An 18,668-nucleotide genomic window follows, 5' to 3' on the forward strand; every position below is an offset into this window, starting at 1 on the left:
TATCCAAGACTCTGACTCGGTTGTTGCTGATAAGGATCACCAGTTGGCCTTCAACCTGGCCAAGAGCGTGTGTCTCCCCAAAGATATGGAGCACCACCAAAAGCAACTAAACACCGAACTGAAGGCCATCCGGTCTTCAACAAAATCCATGATCCTGGTAAGTAGCTCTGTCCGTTTTTCTGTCTAATTTTTCCAACTTTCACTTCGGCTTAAGGGATGTCTATATTTTGTCAAGCCATTCAGAAGAACAACATCACTCACAGGAAAGTGTTAGAGCTCAGGAAAACAACAAGAGAAGCTGTGGCAGAAGCCGAAGCGAAGACGGTCGAGCTAGAGGAGGCCAGAAAGCAAATGGCCGAGCTATGATCTGAGAATGGACGACTGGTCGGACTGGTTAGTTCGGCCGAAGCAGAAAAGCAGAAGGCCGCCATTGAGCTAAAGGATAAGTATCTGTGCGAGCTGGTGAAGCTTGAAAAGAAGAAAGATACCGAGATAACCCAGCTGAAGGAGAGCGCAAAAGGAGCCGAAAAGCAAGGCTTCAAGAAGGTAGAGGATGCTTATACCCAGCAGTGCGAAGCCGCTAAGGAACTATTCTTTAAGTGCGGCTGGAGGGCAGCTGTTGAGAAGCTATGTCACGATCCACAGACCGAGGTTTTCAACCCTCCAGCCTACTTCATACCGAACTCCCTAGTAGAGTATGCTGATGCCATTCAGCAGCAATTTCTTGAAGGTTTAGACTCTGACGAAGACTCTGCCTCTGAGGATACTCCGGTTGTCAATGCGAACCAGTCAGTTCGGCTGGAGCCCACGGTGGAAGACCTGACTATTGAACTATCAGGTGAAACCGTGGTTCCGACCGAAACCACCCTTGTGACCGAGAGCGAGCTCCCGCCTGAAACCGGTCTTCATGTTGATGCCGATGCTGCGTTTGATGCCGAAATTGATGATCTTTTCAACTGATTCTTTTTGCTTTTTCTTTTGTTTGCTTTGACTTGTAACCGGGCTATGGCCCCTCCTTTGTATTTGCTTTCTGATAAATAAAAATTTTCTTGTACTCTTACTTCGGTTGATGTGTATGTTTGTACTTGTAATGATTTTTCCATAATCTTTTCACTTCCAACTTTTATCTCGGTTTTTGCTGGTCAAACTAACTATGCTTACCAGCCAACCACTCCTTAGCCGACATAATTACTTCGGCCAAGGAGTACACAGAGTTTGTTTAATCCAGCCAACCACTCTTCAGCCATACCCTTACTTCGGCTGAAGAGTACAAAGAGTTGGTTTAATCCAGCCAACCACTCTTCAGCCATACCCTTACTTCGGCTGAAGAGTACAAAGAGTTGGTTTAATCTAGCCAATCCACTCTTCAGCCATACCCTTACTTCGGCTGAAGAGTACAAAGAGTTGTTTAATCCAGCCAGCCACTCTTCAGCCATACCCTTACTTCGGCTGAAGAGTATAAAGATTTGGTTTAATCCAGCCAATCCACTTTTCAGCCATACCCTTACTTCGGCTGAAGAGTACAAAGAGTTGGTTTAATCCAGCCAGCCACTCTTTAGCCATACCCTTACTTCGGCTGAAGAGTATAAAGATTTGATTATTCTGACCAAATGTCCTGCAGCCTGGATCCTTATCCTGGGCTTAGGAGGGGTGTTGGTTTATTCCAGCCAACTTCTAAGTTAGTTTTTCCAGCTAACTTAGAATAAAATGTTTGGTTATTCTGACCAAACGTCCTGCAGCCTGGATCCTTATCCTGGGCTTAGGAGGGGTGTTGGTTTATTTCAGCCAACCTCTAAGTTAGTTTTTCCAACTAACTTAGAATAAATGTTTGGTTATTCTGACCAAACATCCTGCAGCTTGGATCCTTATCTTGGGCTTAGGAGGGGTGTTGGTTTATTCCATCCAACCTCTAAGTTAGTTTTTCCAGCTAACTTAGAATAAAATGTTTGGTTATTCTGACCAAACGTCCTGCAGCCTGGATCCTTATCCTGGGCTTAGGAGGGGTGTTGGTTTATTCCAGCCAACCTCTAAGTTAGTTTTTCCAGCTAACTTAGAATAAAATGTTTGGTTGTTCCGACCAAACGTCCTGCAGCCTGGATCCTTATCCTGGGCTTAAGAGAGGTGTTGGTTTATTCCAGCCAACCTCTAAGTTAGTTTTTTCAGCTAACTTAGAATAAAATGTTTACAATAGACCTAAACTTCACTAAAGCTAACTTTTATAGAGAACAACTCATGCTGAAAAAAATCGCTTGTTTTATTGAGGAAAGAAAAAATTACACATGTTTGAAAGAGAAAAGCTAAAAGTAAAATAACTTGAGATTGGCCGTGTTCCATGGCCTAGGGATTGCTTTGTCGTCCTTGTCTTCTAGGTGGTATGCCCCTTTGCCTGCTAACCCAACCACTTTGTAAGGTCCTTCCCAGTTTGGTCCTAACTTGCCATCTCCTGGTATCAAGGTGTTTCCCATCACTTTGCGCAGTACCTAATCGCCGATCTTGAACTGTCTTGGATGCACTGTCTTGTTGTATTTCTTGGATAACTCTTGTTGATACGAGGCAATGTGAACCAGTGCTTTTTCTCTTCTTTCTTCGGTGAGGTCGAGCTCAAATGTTATGGCCTCTCCATTTAAGTCGGGGTCAAAATTTTCGCTTCGAATTGTGGGGAGGCCAATTTCCAGTGGGATTACTGCTTCCATTCCATAGGCTAAGGAGAATTTTGTCTCTCCTGTTGATCGTCGAGGTGTGGTGCGATAAGCCCATAAAACATGAGGAAGTTCATCCGCCTACTTGCCTTTTACCTTCTCTAACCTTTTCTTCAGTCCATCCAAGACGACTTTATTTGATGCTTCTGCCTGACCATTTGCTTGGGGATATGCCGGTGTAGAATTGTAGAACTCTATCTTATACTCTTCACAAAAGCCTCTGAAGATTCTGCCGTCGAACTGAGTGTCATTGTCTGAGATGAAGGCTTTTGGTATGCCAAACCGAGTGATGATGTTTTGCTAGACGAATTTCTTCACATCTCTTTCCTTGATCGATGCCAATGCTTCTGCTTCCACCCACTTTGTGAAGTAGTCTGTTGCTGCGAAAAAGAACTTTCTGTTGCCGGGTGCTGTTAGGAGTGGTCCTACTATGTCTAAGCCCCACATTGCGAAAGGCCATGGGCTAGTCAATGGTAGGAGTTCTCTAGCTAGTTGATGTATTTGATGTGTGAATTTCTGGCATTTCTCGCACTTCTTCACATATTTCTCTGAGTCTGCCTGCATGTATGGCCACCAATATCCTTGTGAAATGGCCCTGTAAGCTAGCGATCTTCCACCTTGATGGCTTCCGCACACCCCTTCATGTATTTCGAACAAGAATGCTTCCACTTTGCTGGGATGGACACACTTTAGTTAAGGTCCTGAGAATGAGCCAAAATCGCTGTGACTTCGCTCTTATTCTATTGGCTTCTTTTTTCTCTTCTGGTAGGATGCCGTCTTTTAAGAACAAGATGATGGGATCCATCCAAGAGGGGCCTAGTTCTGCGCAACATACCTCTTCTGCGTCAGGGTCTTCTATGCTTGGTCTAGGTAGGTAGTCGATCAGTAGTGGATGAGGTATGGAGGTATCTGCCATTGAGGCGAAGCCTGCTAGTTCGTCTGCTCTGCTGTTTTCCTCCCTGCCGATTTGTTCTATCCTTACTACTTCAAATTTCTTGATCTCTGTTCTGACTAATTCTTGGTACTTGGCCATCCTATCATCCTTTGCTTCATAGTCGCCAGAAATTTGGTTTACCACCAGCTGTGAGTCGCTCTGGACCATTAATTCGGTGGCCTTCATGTAGTATACTGATTTGAGTCCTGCGAGAAGCGCTTCATACTCCGCTTCGTTGTTTGATGCTGGGAAGCCAAGGTTGATTGCTTGTTCTACAACCAGGCCGTCTGGTGAGATGAGGACTATGCCAAGTCCTGCACCATGCCGGTTGGATGCTCCATCCACAAAGAGCTTCCACATCTCTCCAACAAACAACTTCCAGCAAGTGGAGGGGTCAGATGATGTCGTTGGGTCAAGAATGGTGTTTTCTTCAAGGTCCATGCTTGCTGTCTGCCCCTTGCCTTCTGATTGTACTGTTAGTGAGTCTTGGTTTGTTTCTTCCTTGCTGTCTTTAGTTTGGTCTGCCTTGGAGTCTGACTGAGTGCTTTCTGTTAGGGGTTGCGCTATTCCAGCGTCAACTTCCATCCCTAGTTCGGTTGTGTCAGCTAGGTCGACTGGGCAGATATGATGGCTTCCAGGAGTAAACTCTGCGACGAAGTCTGCCAAAGATTGGGCTTTTACTGCGGTTCTAGGTTGGAACTTGACGTCGTATTGTCCCAGCTCTACTGCCCACTTCAAAATTCGCCCAGAAAAGTTCGCCCTCTCAAACAAAGCTTTTAGTGGAAAAGCTGTGAGGACAACTATGGTGTGGGCGTGAAAGTAGTGTACCAATTTCCTGGAGGCCATCATTAAGGCTAATGCCAGTTTTTCCAGTGGCAAATACCTTGTTTCAGCTCCCAGCAATGTCTTGCTGACATAATAGATGGGCAGGTGTTGGATTCCTTCTGCACGAACCAACACTACGCTAACTGCGTGCTGAGAGACTGCCAGGTACAAGAAGAGTTCTTCACCAGGTATTGGGGTAACAAGCAGTGGCGGAGAACACATATATTCCTTCAAGCTTTCCAGAGCTTGGTCGCATTCTTCATCCCACTCAAACTTGGCCTTTAGGGCATGAAAAAATGGTCGTAGTCTATCTGACGACCTGCTTATGAACCGATTGAGTGCAGCTGCCATGCCGGTGAGATGCTGCACTTCTTTCACAGAGTTTGGTCTCTCCAAATCTTGGATTGCTTTGATCTGGGAGGGGTCTGCTTCTATACCCCAGTTGGTCACCATGAAGCCCAAGAATTTGCCAGATCCTACTCCGAATGCACACTTGGATGCGTTGAGGCGCAACTTATGTTTCTTCAAGATTTCAAACATCTCTCCTAAGTCCTTGAGATGGTCATTCTCATCTTTGCTTTTGACCACCATGTCGTCGATGTAAGCCTCCATTGTTCTGCCTAACAATGGTTCAAACATCTTGGTGACCATCCGTTGGAATGTCGCCCCTGCGTTCTTTAGGCCAAAGGGCATGACCTTGTAACAGTATAGTCCTCTTGGAGTCGTAAAGGACGTGACCTCCTGGTCTGGTTCATGCATGGCAATCTGGTGGTAGCCTCTGTATGCATCCAGAAAGCTAAGTCGGTTGTGCCCGGCTGTTAGGTCTACCAGTTGATCTATCCGTGGTAGAAGAAAGCTGTCTTTTGGGCATGCCTTGTTGACTGTTTTGTAGTCGACGCAGACACGCCATTTGCCATTCTTCTTTGGCACTACGACCGTGTTGGAGATCCATTTTGGGTAGTGCACCTCTTTAATTGCTCCTGCCTCCAGCAGGTTACCTACTTCTTCTGCCACTATTTCGGCATGGTGAAGTGCCGATCGGTGAGTGCGTTGAATGACTGGCCTGGCGGATGAGTGGACATTGAGTTGGTGACAGATGAAGTTTGGATCAATGCCTAGCATGTCGTAGGGTGTCCAGGCGAACACTTCGATGTTAAAGGTTAAGAATTCCAAGACCTCTAATCTCTCAGTGCTGGACAACGACGAACCGAGCAAAAAGAACTTATTCGGGTTCTTTTCATCTATTTTTACCTCTACCAAGTCCTCCACTGCTTTCAGATCCGCCACTTTGCCGACATCTGCAAATAGCTCATTACTCTCAGGTTCTTCTACCGAATGAACGAATCCTTTGGCAGCGCGGCTGCCATTCACCGTGACGAAGCATTGCTTCGACATGATCTGATCTCCATAGACTTCTTCAATTACTCTGGTGTCGTTGGGGAACCGCATTACTTGGTGGTAGGATGATGCCACCGATCGCATGGCATGTAGCCATGTTCTACCCAAGATGATGTTGTAAGTGGAGGGGACCTTCAATACCCACAACTCCACTTGTTTTGTCACGCTTCCTGCTCTAACTGGAAGAATTATCTTACCGACGGGCCATTCTGGCATGGAGTTGAATCCAATTAGGGGAGATACGGCAGGCGCCAAGTCTTTGTCTTGCAGCTTCAATTGTTTAAATGTCTCGTAGTACATGATTTCACATGAACTACCCTGGTCAATCAGAATCAGCTTGACGTCAAAATCCTTGACTCGGAGAGTGACGACTAGGGCATCATTGTGAGGACAGTATATTCGATCCAAGTCTTTATCCGAAAAAGACATGACGTTTGTTGCCTCTGTTTTCCCCTTCTTGATGGCAGGTTGGGCACTTAGCACCTCTCTAAAGTGCTCAGCCTTTTTGATTGATCCCCTGAGCTCGCATACACGCTCAGGTTCAAAGACTCCATGTATCACATTGATAATGCCTTGAGGTGGGGCGTCGATTGGCATTCCATTGGGGTTATTATGGTCCTGGGGGGCAAGCTGCGTCCCTCCTTCAATGTACTTATCCAAGTGTCCTGCTGCCACCAATTCCTCCAGGTGTTGCCTCAATGGTGTGCAATTCTCAGTGTGGTGTCCCTTTTCTTTATGGAAGGTGCACCGTGATCTTTCGTCATAGTCCTTCTGAGTTTCTCCCAGCTTGGCTGGCCACTTGACGAAAGGCTCATCCCTTATTTCACTTAGAATCCGATATATCGGTTTTTTGAACACCGTTGTTATGGTAGTGCGGATTCTCAACCATCTTTTATCTAGGTCTTCTCCTTTATCTCGTCTGCCACGCCCGTTTCTGTTCTGACGATCTACTGCATTGACCTTTGCTAAGGTTTTCTTTTCTGGTACTGTGGTCGCACTAGATTTTGCTTTGGCACGTGTGCCATCCTCTGCTACCCTGATGTGCTGATGCACTCTTTCCATCAGGGCTTCCATGGTGAGGGGTGGTGTCATGGTGATCGAGTCCCTTAGTCTGTTCCCGACTGGAAGGCCTCTTTTATACTATGCAATGGCGAGATTGGTGGGGCAGTCCCCAATCTGATTGAATGTCTCCCAGTAGCGACTATTGTAAGATCTTAGGGTCTCTTTATCGCCCATGTCAATGGAGAGTAGCTGGTCGATCTCCACCGAGGTTTTAGTGTTTGTTCGGAACCTTGTTACGAACGCTTCTGCCAATTGAGCCCAAGAGGCTATGCTTCCCTCTGGAAGTTTCTCGAACCAAGTCAAGCCTAGGTCGCCAAGGCTTGATGGGAAGAGTATACACATTAAGGCCTCGTTTCGCCTGTACACAGCCATGACCTGGCGAAAGTGGCTTAAGTGTAAGTAGGGGTCCGTCTTCCCTTCATATGTAGTGAATTTCGGCTGAAGGAAGCCTGATGGTAGGGGCGCGTTTTCGATCGCCGGAACAAACGGCGAAGTCTGCAGCCTTGCTAATGCTTTGTCCGTTGGTTCGTAGGCAGGGCGCGGTATTGGCATTCCAACCTCGACGCTTCCATGCGTCCGAGGAGCCAACCGGTGTAAGGCAGAAACTCTGTGTGGATCCCTTGCCCTGGCATCCTCCTTGCATCGTGCCTTTTCTTCGAGCACGGTTCGTAAGTCGGATGATCTGGGTAATTCTGTCTGTCTAGATCTGGTTTGGTGCGAATGCGAGGGCCAATACGTGCTTCCTTCAGTGTACGATCTTTCAGATCTCGTCCTCTCAGACCTGGAGTGACGAGTTCTGGAAGACCATGATTGAGTATCGCCTGCCTGAGGCTTCTGTTCTCTCCTTGCGAGGGTGTGGTATTCCTACCACGATTTTCTGAGTGGCGAGGGGGCATCTCGTTTTTGCGCCCCTCTCCTGTCGCCACTTCTTTTCCCTTCATCTGGCGCTTCGAAGCTTCCATGTCCGCTGCCATCCTTTTTATTAATTCATCTTGTTCTTTCACGCGGTCTTCCAGAGCTTGAGGATCAATCCTGCGTCTTTGCCTGTCAAGACATTGTGAATGAGAGCGATGGGGGCTGTTATTCCGCCTCCCCCTAGCATCCCTCCTGGTGTTATGTCGTTGGGGCTCCAAATCCGCCATGGGAGGGATAGAAGGTAGTCCTTCACGCCTTGCGCCCCCATCTGGAGTTTGTCCATCGATGGCGGACTGTGGCAATTCTTCAATGTGCGTCATTGTCTCTGAAGAGGAGGAGCTTAATCAAGAGGTTTTGTCCTGTCTGTTCTTCCCACAGACGGCGCCAATTGTACAGGAAAGAAATAAACCTTCTCGTATAATCCTGTTGATCAAGACTGCGTTCCTCCGTACGACGTCGCTTTATCACCTGAAAACACAAACGTGAACTAGCCGGCGGGTGTGAGCCAGAAACCTCTCCGATGCCAAAGTCAGTAAGCTTGACAAATAGGCAAAAGCTCTGTGTATTCAAAAAGCAAAGTTGTGTGAAACCTCCTCAAAGGTGATGTTTGTGAGCTTTTTATAGGTTTCGTGTGGCACAATCCTAGTAGGACTTCTATTCCTCCATGCAGAGTCCTTCTAGGATTCATACTCCTGAAGGATAATGCTTATCCCTCAACACCCCCCTCACTGCTCAAACCAAGTGAGATGGTTTTACCATGGCCGAACTACCAAACGACCGAAGTAAACACCACTCTGCTCAACTGCAGAGTGGGCCGAACTATCCTTAATTCGGCTCTTCCCCATACTTTATTTACTTCGGCTTCTCATGTACAACTCATGGTATAGTTAGACCGAACTAATATGTCAAGACCGGTTCAACTCCAAGACCGGTCTAACTTCGATCTTCTACTGGACCAATCTAGCTTCTCGTCCTTAGGACCGGACTAACTCCAAAATATCGCACGACCAGTGTATCTTACATGGCCATTTTACTTCGGCCCTTTATGCTGTGGTTCATAACGGCCCATCACCTAGCTCGGCCCAATTTTCACATAAATTACCCTCTCAGCTAGTATAACCTAATAATATTATACTATAAACCTAAATCTCAATATATAATAGCTTAATAAACTATAATATGCAGTAAATTTATTAATTACAACATTAAATGCCTTAGATATCACATTAAACCTTATGTAACCACCCAATTAATAATTACATCATTAAATCTAGTAAATATCACATTAAATCTCATGTAACCACCCAATTAATAATTACAACATTAAATCCATTAAATATCACATTAACTCTCATGTGACCACACAATTAATAAAGTCAAAAATAAAATAAGATAATAATAACCATAATAATAATAAATAATGACTAAAGAAAATTAGAGTCGCTACAGTCTCTGCACATCCTTGTGATACTGTTTCCTATCAATCGGGAGCCCTTTCAACCATTTGTAGCTTAACCTGCATTTGGGACACATTCTTTGCATGATAGCTGTCTCTAAAGAATCATCATCCAGTGTCTCCTCATCAGAGTCTTCCCTTTGGTCTGCAAAGCTCTGCCCATTCGCTGGTGAACTTCTAGCATCTTTCTTGACAGCAGTATGACTGGCAATATGCATCTGCACATTAACCTCTTCCAATTCCTTCAGGGATAAGTTCTGGAAGTCTGGCACAATAACATTGGCTGTAACTTCTCCAATTTATGGGAATGAATTAATGTCAGTCCCCATAGCTTTCTCTACTTTAGCTGGGAATTTTAGACTCCCTTTTCGAATCTGTTCTTGGATCCTGTCCCGAAAAACAATACAATTTTTAGTTAAGTGAGATTAAGAATTGTGCCATTTACAATACATTTTTCCTTTAAGTTCTTCTGGAGAAGGAATTTTGACTCATTTTGGTAACTTTAGGAAATTTGCTACAAGCAAATGATCAAAAATGTCATCTGTCTTTGTTAAATCGAAAGAATATTTCCTATAAAGGTCTTTCTTTTTAAACTGTTGATCTATTGTAGTGTCTTTATGAATTACCACCTCATAGATCACAGGCTCTTTTCCTATGATCTCTGCTACATCAATCTCATAATTAGGATCTCTATAATATGTCTTGTATGATGTATTACTTCGGTCTTGTTCTTCCTCAAGTAATGATTCATATTTGGACACCTTATAGGTTAATTCTACTAAGTCTCGAAACTCAGTTGAGTCAAACTTCTTTCGAAGCCTAAACTCTAAACCATTTTAAGCCGATCTCACAAATTCAGGCTCTAGTAGAATGATCATACATTTGTTTCGTGCTCTTTTGAATATGGAAATAAATTGAACAGCCTTCTCATCAGGCCTTTGACTCAACCTTGCCAAATCTGCCATAGAAAATTTTGGCTCCGTTTGGAAGAATTGGGCATGAAATGCCTCCTCCATTTGTTGCTAAGTTTGGATAAAGCCAGGTGTAAGGTTAATATACCATACAAAAGTTGCCCCAGTTAAAGAATTTGGAAAAAGTCTTAACTTCATGTAATCATTATTGGTAAATTCACTACATTGGGCAGCAAACCTAGCAATATGTTCTATTGTTGACTGGTTTCCATTTCTATAAAAAAGAGCAAAGTCTGGTATTCTAAATCTTCTTGGGTATTCATGTACCCTATACACCCATTCTGGATATGGTTTCATGTACATAGGAGTTTGAACCCCCCAAGTCATAGGTCCACACATTTCTCTAACAATATCAGCAATTTGGTCCCTAAGACCATATTTTGTGCTTGTTGAACCACCGCTGGAGGAACAAACACAGGATTTGGTGGAAAACGTTGTGCCTGAGGTCCTTTTGCCCCATAGAGATGTAAATTTGGGACTAGCTGTCCCTGTGGTGCTAGCTACTATTGAGGGTATGGTTGACCTCTCTGAGCCTATCTTGCGAAGGGACCTACGAAAGGTGCTGTAATAGGAGGGACAGGTGTTGTGTCTCTTCCAGCCGCAAGAAACCCTTCCAACCCCCCGGGTACAAATTCGAACAAAGGATTAGTGAACCCCCTTGTGCCAGGTATGGCTTCGAACATGGGATTTGGAAACATCCTCATGTCATTTTCTTGTGTTGGCCCAGATCTACCAATTTGCATGACTTCACTGCTAAGTAATGAGGTATTTTGATTTATCATACGCCTCGAAAGAGGCTCGTACCAAGACTGAGGTGATAGTCTTTCATAGTTTTGATTACTAGTTTGACCATTAGTATGTCCATTACTTTGTATAGACTGTTTGTCTTTAGCCAATATTTGCTGAGGAACATTTGAAATCTCCTTTATATGCCTTGTATTAGTTGGTTGATGGGTATTCATCCAATCCATAAAGGATATTGCCCATATTTCCATTGTGTTCATTAATTGTTGTTGCATGGAATCTACTAGGCCTCTCCACGGATTCATTGGCTGACTAGATGAAGCAGTGGATGGTCCAATTCCATGATCTTGTCCACTATTCTGAACACGTGGTGCATGTTCTTCATTACTGGTCTGTTCGACCATAGGTTCTGATGAGATAGATGTTTCCATAGGATGTGTTATCACATTATCCTCTATATCAGGTACCTCTACCTCTCCTTCCACACCTTCTTCCAGGCGTTCATTTTCTCCTTGTCTCCTACGTCTAGCCTTTTCAATTAGTCCCACTGGGTGTGCCAAAAATATATGTTAGTTTTTTTGGCTTTCGAAGGTTAATATTGTAATTTTAAACGTGCCAACAAGGATCAATCAGTCCTTATAGAAGATTAATAGCCAACCAATTATCAAACAATTGTGTTTTAGTTCTTTTAGCCTCAATGAAGAGGACTTTTACTGGTGGCATGTTTAGAAGAATTTAGTAAACAACAATTAAATAAAGAACGATTGCAGCATTTCATTAAGTAAAAATGAAAAACTTACAATGATCTGATCTAGTCTCGTAGAGGTTTACAGCAACAAACTATTCGAAACTACTCCTATAAATAAAGTGCAATACAGGCTTTGAAGTACAGAAATGTAAAAACTAGAAGAAAAATAAAATAGATAAAAACTGGTTTCTAGATCTGAATCTGGGGGTTCTTTCTAGGGCCTCCTCTACTATTTATACTTCTCAATGATAACCGTCGAAACATCCCTCCATGATTGCTGATCATGCTCTCTCACAGTTAACTCCACTACGCCATATTTGTAGTTAGGCTTCCCTCATGATTTTGAATTTGAACCTTGTGAGTAATCGTTAGACCACATCGCCTTATATCCCTTGATCATTCCAATACTACGCAGACCCATTATTACCAATATGGGTTGACATATGTCTAACTATGGTTATCGATTTATATTACCTTCCCAAATTACTCTTCTCATGCCACGTGTTGAATCGTAATTGGCTTATACAATTTACACAGCCAATAGTAGTATTATTCTTTACTTTTATATGCATACAGTTAGGGGTGTAAAAAAAATTGACTAAATCAATTGAATTGGACTGAATCGGTTATGTTTGGTTTGTCTTTTAACAAGAATCGGTCTGTGTGATTTTTAAATTTAATTTTTTTCGATTTTCAGTTCGGTATCTGTTCAAGTATTTTGTGTACTAAACTAAATTGAAACCGACCACTTCAACATATATTAAATTGGGCGAATTACACTAGTAGTTCCTATAGTTTTGAGACTTGTGTCATTTTGGTCCATGACTTTTCAATTGTAATACATTTGATTCTGAATTTTGAATCTTGTTCCAAATAAGGACAATTGAAGATACCATTGCTTAATTTCCATGGCAAAATCGTCAATTTGATAAAATATAAACTAATTTGACAAAAATAAATGTCAAAAAAATATTTTTAAATTTTTAAAAATTACTTCTTCTCATCAAAGATAAAATTATGTAAAATTGATAAATCTTTCAAATATTTATTTATTTATTTTACCAAATTAATTTTTATTATGTGTTTGGATAATGATCATGTAATAAGTGGTTGTTAGGATTTTAATGCGTAATCGATATATTTAATATATGAAATGTTTTTAATTTTTTGATTTAATGGATTGGTTTAATAATGATATTAAAGTTATCGCCATATTTGATTTTTGAAAAAATAGAAACTAATTTAATGAAAATAAAAACTATCCATTACATGATTATCATCCTAACATATAATAAAAATTAATTTGATAAAAATAAATAAATAAATAAATGTTTACAAGATTTATTAATTTTACATAATTTTATCTTTAGTGGGTAGAAATAATTTTTAAAAATTCAAAAATATTTTTTTGACATTTATTTTTATCAAATTAGTTTATATTTTATGAAATTGACAATTTTACCTTTAAAAATTAAGCAATGGTATCTTTAATTGTCCTTATTTGCAACAAGATTCAAAATTTAGGTCAAATGTGTCATAATTAAAAAGTCATTGACCAAAATGATACAAGCCCCAAACTATAGGGACTATTAGTAAGATGCATTTAAAAAAGTTAAAAAAAATGCTTAAAATTTAAAAATATTCACTAAAAATAAAAAAATACGAAAAATAAAAAAACTCAGTTTTCGAAAAATTAAAACCAAATACACTGATAGTTTTTTTTTTTTTGGTTTGAATGTGATAGTTGTGAAATGTGATATTTTGTCTTATTTACTAAAGTAATCTATTTTATCTTTGAAAAATACTATAGGTCCCAAATTTTCTACCAAATAAATAATTATCCACAAAATTGCGGACTCCACGCCCATGTGATACATTTAGTCATTTATTTGGTAAAAAATTTGAGAGATGTGTTTTAAAGATAAAAAGTACGAAAAGTTGTTTGATTTGGTTTTTTCCAAAAGATGTTTTGGAAAATTATTTTGAGAGAGAGTTTTGGAAAAAGTGATTGATTTGATGTGTGTAAGAGAGAGATTTGTTTGGAAAACTTGTTTGGTTTACAAGTTTTGAGAAATTTTTTTGGGAAAATTTGTTTGGTTTGATTACTTTTAAAAACTTATTTGTAGAGAAAATTTCTCAAAAATTTTTCAGAAATACAAACCAAACGAACCCGTGATATCTCTAGTATTACCCTTTATCTTTTTATACTTCTTTAGTCATTTTAACTCTTAAGTGAGACTTTTGAACTAAGACCTTATTTAAGAAAATACTATTTTAATAATTTTTTTAATTAAAATATGAGATAAAAAAATTAATCAGTGTGTTTGGTTTGAGTTTTCTAGATTAAGTTTTTTGAAAACTAAGTTTTTTTGTTTTTATATTTTTTTGTTTTTAGTGAATATTTTTAAAATTTTAAACATTTTTTTTTACATTTTTAGATGCACCTTACTTAGATATATCTAAAAATTAAAAAATTTGTGAAAAAAATATTTTAAAAAATTAATAAATACATAAAAATACAAAATATGTATTGAATTGTTGTATTTTTTTTTTATATTTTTGGTATTTAGTGAATTTTTAAAATATTTTTTTTACAATTTTTTTACTTTTTAGGTGTATTTATGTTAGATGTGTCTAAAAAGTAAAAAAATTACTTAAAATATTAAAAAAAATTCAGTAAAAATAAAAAAATACGAAAAATAAGAAAGTAAAATTTTCTGAAAAGTATTTTTTAAAAAATAGAAACAAGCAAGGTGAATACGTTTATGGTGATTTTTTAATTTTTTATAAAAAGATAAGTAAAAAATATAAAGAATTTTTCTTTATATAAATTATTAATTTTTAAACTAAAAGACAAAATTGCAAACCAGGACTAAAGCCTCGTTTGGAAACATATTTTTTTAAGTAATTTTTTGATTTTTTGACTAAAATGTGATGTAAAAAAAATTAGTATATTTGAGATGACTTTTTGATTCTTTACAAAAAAAAATGTGTAAAAAATAACAAAAAAATAAAATTTTTAACTTTTTAATATAAAATATTAACTTCTTAATTTTTTTACTAAAATAATTACTTGTCAGACGACGCCGAAGGATTGGGTTGGAATAAAATGGACATTGGGATCTCATTGTACGTGGCATCTCCTTTCATAAGAACAGCGTGCTTCACGCTTTACGACTGGGACCCTGCCACTGACAATCATAGTGCTGGGAGCAGCGACACGTGAGGCAGGTGGTCTCTCTCTCACTCCCTCACTACCGTTATATAATAACATCAAATTACTTCATCAAATACTTTTCTTATGATTTTTTTTCCTTTTTATGTGATACGGGCTTATTTTAGGAAGATGGTAAAAAGTAATTTTTTGACTTTTAATTAACTTTTAATTTTTTTAGACAAATAATTTGAAAAGTTGGTAAAAAGTGACTTTTGACTTTTTTTATTAATATTTATTTATGATGTCAAATCATAATAAAATTATCAAACTACACCCATTTATTTAAAATATTTACAACTTCACCGATGTAACACATTTTGACTCATGAGGGTAAAATTGTAATTTCACCGTTAGCTAAAAACCAACTTCTCAAATGAAAAAAAAGACAAAAAAGCCAACTTTTAACTTTTGCTACAAACCAAAAAAAATGACTAAAAGCCAACTTTTCAAAATAGCCCACGGTAATTTTACTACTTTTTAAAAGTAGTTGATTTTGTGATTTCTATTATATGAATATACATAATAAAAAAAAATCCAATTAAGTGAAAAATAATATTTTATTATTATATTATTATTGATTGTATGTCTAATTAATAACAAATTGCTAAATAATTATATGATTCGAAAAACAAAAAAAAAATAGTAAATAAGTTACAAAATATTATTGAAACACTACAACATATAAGAGTTTTAGAGATTAAATTTTTTTGATCTTTAAAAGTGAAAATTTTATTACAAAAGATATTTAAGAGGTAATTTCTACCGTCATAAAGCCAGTCGTTAAAAGTTGGTCTCGAAAAATCAAAAACAAAACTTAGTAATCATTGTTCAATCTCCTGTTAACTTTTTATAAAATGGTTTTACTCAAGAATACCCGCAAGAAAAAATACCCAGACGCGGTGGTAGGTGCAACTTAGTAATCGACATTTATTAAGATCCAACCGCAGACATTTATAGATATATGGACACACATACATATATATATATATATATACATAGATATAATAATAACATGTTACTTTTACTCTGTTGTTGGTGATTACGAGTACTACTACTATAATATGCTATAATTGAGCCCCTCAGAGACTTTCAATCGAGACTATTGACTTCCCAAGTACTCTGAACCAGAGCATCAGACAGAGGACGAGGAGGGTTGAACTAGAGAGAAAGCAATCAAGCAATGAGTCAAGCTTTTCACACTGGCCATGAAGGCCCACCTCATCCACCAGGCAAATATTCGATCGATCGATTCATCACTCAATTCATTCCCCCAAACCTAATTAGATATAATTAGAAGAAGATCGATCACTCTGCACAATCAATCACTGCTTTGCAATTCTTCAATTTTGGTGTGTTTAATACGGGGAAAAAAAATTGATTGATTTCTGCCATGATCTGTGCTTTTTGATTTCAGAGCATGCACCGCCGCCGCCTCCACCTGCCGTTCACGGCCACCCTCCACCACCTGTCCCCCCAAGCAGCCACCCTCCTCCACCAGAAGTTGTGCACCACCACCACGAGCAAGAGGAAACTGGCTGCTCTGCTTTCCTCAAAGGCTGGTATGTATTCTCTCTCTCTCTCTCTCTCTCTCTCTCTCTCTCTGCTAAAATCTACTTGTCCTTCTTGTGATCATATCTGGGGTTATTGGCATACATGATATGGGTTGTTAGATGGGGAAATTTGGTTGGAAATTATTGTCATATGTATATATATCATCTAATACAAACAATTAATTATCATAGTTTGCAATCAATCGGATTCACCATGTCATATGATGAGTTTGAATCAAAAGTATTTCTTTTTTTAATTTAATTTGTACCAAATTAGTTATAATATCATAATAAAATTCAACAACCATCCTAAGGAAGCCAATAATGAGGAAAAAAAAAAATCTATCCCAAAAGTTATATTCATTTTTCAAACCAAATTATATGGCAATATTTTAGAATATCTAATGTAACTCACTTTCTTATATCTTATTTAATCATTACCTCTGTTTTACACTTCACGGGTATAGATTATCCATTTTACCTGTAAATATTAATTCAGGACTATTTTCATTCGATATATAGACCACACACTATACTCATTTAATCCCTACCACACAAACAAATTGTAAGTAAAAAGTCCTAGTGTAGATCCTCCCTAGTACACCATTTTTAGTGCATTTTGTAGTGTCAATCAAACAAAAAAAAAAAAAAAAAAAAAAAAACAGAAAACAAGGACAAGCAGAAGCTGAGAAGTGAGTATCAAGTCTTGTGAGTTAATGGCCAAATAGCTTTATTATATTGTGTCTACAACTCATGATGATTCTGACAGTGGAAATCATTAAACTGATGGATATCATCTTCTCTATATATTGTTTTTTCTTTTTGGCAGTTTGAATGCTCTGTGTTGCCGCTGAGAAATGGGGATTGATTGATCAAATATAAGTCATAGTTTGGTGTTGGAGGCAGGAACATAAGGAGCCCATATGCGTGTGTTTGTACTAGGGACTGAAACTTATGGATGTTGCAATCTATTTATTAGTATGGTTGTTTCGATTTCTCTGGTTTTTTGTATGACCAATTTTATCTCCGTAACTTAAAATTGTCTTCTATTATTTTTATATGTGGAAGTGGCCATCTCTCTGTGCTTGTGCTTGGCTACCTTGGATTGCGTCATTTCATAGCAGTAACTTAGATGATATTATTGTGTGATGTGTATAGGAACAACTAGTTTGACATTTTTGAGTGAGCTGAATTCACTGAGTTTGACACGAATATGGACCAATTAACCATTTTGTTTGTAAAAATAAGCTTACTGGCTGGCGGCTCTCATGTGCATTGTCCATTAAATCAAATGGCAAAATTGAGCCAATTAGAATGAGAGCAGTTCCTTTCAAGACTCCATTTTCTCCATAACCATGAAGATTATATTTTGTGGGCCTTGGGGCAAAATAACAGTGATTTAAACCGTTCATTTTGTAAGTCTCGAAGAGAATAATAAACATGCAAAAAGTTACGTTAATCGATAAATATAAATATATTAACTTATCGTATTTTTATTTTATAAAACGAATGATTTTAGTTTAAAATCATATTTACCGTCAATTTTATAAAACAAAATACAATTAATTATCATGCCTATTAATTTCTGATCAAATTATATATATTTTTCTCTTCAATATTTATGGCATAAACGATTTGAATCACCGTTTTGAGGCTCCACAGCACCGAATCTTAGCACTTGTTTGACAAGAAATTTAGAAGGATTATCAAACTAAAATAGTCACAACAAAATAAAATACGTTAAAAAATAATAAGGTAAAATCTCATATCCGAAACATAATCATTTTTATTTTTTTTCTCACAAAAGTTAAAAAAAGTCAAAATGTTCAAACGAGATTTTTTAATTCTAAATTAAAATAGTTAAAAAAACTAAAAAATTAAAAATTAACGGAGCCCAAGGTCATGAAAAAACTTGGAGCCTTAGGGTGAGTTCTTCACAATTAGAATTAGAATTATAGTTGTTGAATTGACATGAAGGTCAAAATACGAGGTTCATTAGTACAATTTGCCATAGTTGTTGTCAGCATAGTACCTGAGAGGGTAATTTTTGGAAAAATTGGGCCGAACTTCGAGTTTGGTTTTGAGGCCCAAAAACGCAGTGGACTAGGTAAAAAGGCCGTACAGAATACTCCGGCCCAGAAGGGCAAAG

General features: G+C 38.5%; 1 long non-coding RNA gene across 1 annotated transcript; it reads left to right on the top strand.

Annotated features, from left to right (window-relative positions):
- Positions 1 to 15,786: 15,786 nt before the first annotated feature.
- On the top strand, positions 15,787 to 17,632 carry LOC114275109 (uncharacterized). The gene is made up of 3 exons (XR_014331093.1): positions 15,787 to 16,198; positions 16,384 to 16,528; positions 17,349 to 17,632. It is a non-coding gene; the product is annotated as an uncharacterized LOC114275109 (long non-coding RNA).
- The last annotated feature ends 1,036 nt before the right edge of the window (positions 17,633 to 18,668 follow it).

This window comes from Camellia sinensis, chromosome 5 (genome assembly GCF_055761805.1).
Source record: "Camellia sinensis isolate YWXY chromosome 5, ASM5576180v1, whole genome shotgun sequence".
NCBI lineage: Eukaryota > Viridiplantae > Streptophyta > Magnoliopsida > Ericales > Theaceae > Camellia > Camellia sinensis.